Consider the following 1,594-nt stretch of genomic DNA (forward strand, 5'->3'; position numbering starts at 1 on the left):
AGAGGTCAGCGCAGCCCACCCCTGCCCCATGCACAAATTGGTGGGGGGAACATGCCCCCCATGCCTCCCTCAGGGACATGCACAGTAGCGGAGAGCCCCTTTCCCCACCCCCCTGGACAAGCTGCCTGTGGCTCTGCCCTGCGCCCCTCCCAGGCAGCCCCTGCCCCACTCCCTCTCTCACCATGGGGGCTTTGATCTGCCACCCCTTTCCCCCTCCACAGACTTACCAGCCAGATGCTGCTCTCCAAGCTGCTGGGCTGCATTTAAGCAATCTGCAAGTTACCTGTAAGTTACTATTTCTCTTTAAGACAAGGGTGGGCAAAATATAGCCCATGGGCCAGATCTGGCCCACCAAGGGATTTTGTCCAGCCCACAACAGGTCCCTTGGCCCCACCCAGCCAAAGCACAGGAGATAGCCTAGGCCGTGGTGTGTACAGTGGGGATGGGGTGGCATTGCAGCTGGACTTGTTTCCTGGTAGCTCCCACAGTGGCAGCTCCTAGCTGCTTCTACCAGTCTCTACCATTGCCACCAGACCTAACCCTGCTGCCCCGGCACCCCAGCCTATCTATCTGCCCCACACCCACCACTGGGGGCACCAGATAAAGCAAGTGGGTAGGGTTTCCATGGAGACCAGCCGGGAACCCACATGGGCAGGGTATGCTTAGCCGGGCATATGGGATGAGGCCTCAGGCAGGCTGGGAGTGGGGTGGGTGAGTGGGGCCAGAATGAGAATAAGATGGAATTCAATATTGGCAAGTGCAGGGTACTGCACCTAGGGAGAAAGAACCAGCAGCATACCTACAGGCTGGGGAACTACCTTCTCCTCAGTACAGAGGCAGAAAAGGATCTTGGAGTCATTATAGACTCGAAGATGAACATGGGCTGCCAATGTGGGGATGCAGTCAGGAAGGCTAACCACACTTTGTCATGCATCCACAGATGCATCTCAAGCAGGTCCAAGGAGGTGATCCTCCCCCTCTATATGACATTGGTCAGGCCGCAGTTGGAGTACTGCATACAGTTCGGGGCACCACACTTCAGGAGGGATGTGGACAACATGGAGAGGGTCCAGAGAAGGGCCACTCGCATGATCCAGGGGGCAGCAGTGCAGCCCCTGAGGAGAGGCTAAGGGACCTGAACCTGTTCAACCTCCAGAAGGAGAAGGGTGAGAGGGGTTCTGGTGGCTATCTACAAACTGGCTGAGGGAACCTGGCAATGGGAGAGTCCCTGTTCCCCCGAGCACTACTGGGAATAACAAGGAATAATGGCCATAAGTTGACAGAGTAGTTTCAGGCTAGACATAAGGAGGCACTACTTCACAGTCAGGGCAGCTAGGATTTGGAATCAACTTCCAATGGAAGCGGTGCTTGCTCCTACCCTGAGGGGTCTTCAGAAGGAGGCTAGAAAGACACCTTACTGGGGTCGTTTGACCCCAGCATTCTTTCTTGCCCATGGCATGGGATAGGACTTGATGATCTGCTCAGGTCCCTTCCAACCCCACCAACCCACAGTCAAATGGGTCGCCAACTGGCTGGAGGGCCGCACCCAGAGGGTGGTAGTGGATGGGTCCTTCTCAACCTGGAAGGACGTGGG

General features: G+C 56.5%; 1 protein-coding gene across 1 annotated transcript in view; it reads right to left on the minus strand.

The window, feature by feature from the left end:
- Window positions 1-1,594, minus strand: part of MRPL18 (mitochondrial ribosomal protein L18) — a 9,434-nt gene that overhangs the window by 2,984 nt on the left and 4,856 nt on the right. The window lies entirely within an intron of this gene.

The sequence above is a fragment of the Crocodylus porosus genome, unplaced genomic scaffold (assembly GCF_001723895.1).
Source record: "Crocodylus porosus isolate Cpor-Errol unplaced genomic scaffold, CroPor_comp1, whole genome shotgun sequence".
NCBI classification, from domain to species: Eukaryota; Metazoa; Chordata; order Crocodylia; family Crocodylidae; genus Crocodylus; species Crocodylus porosus.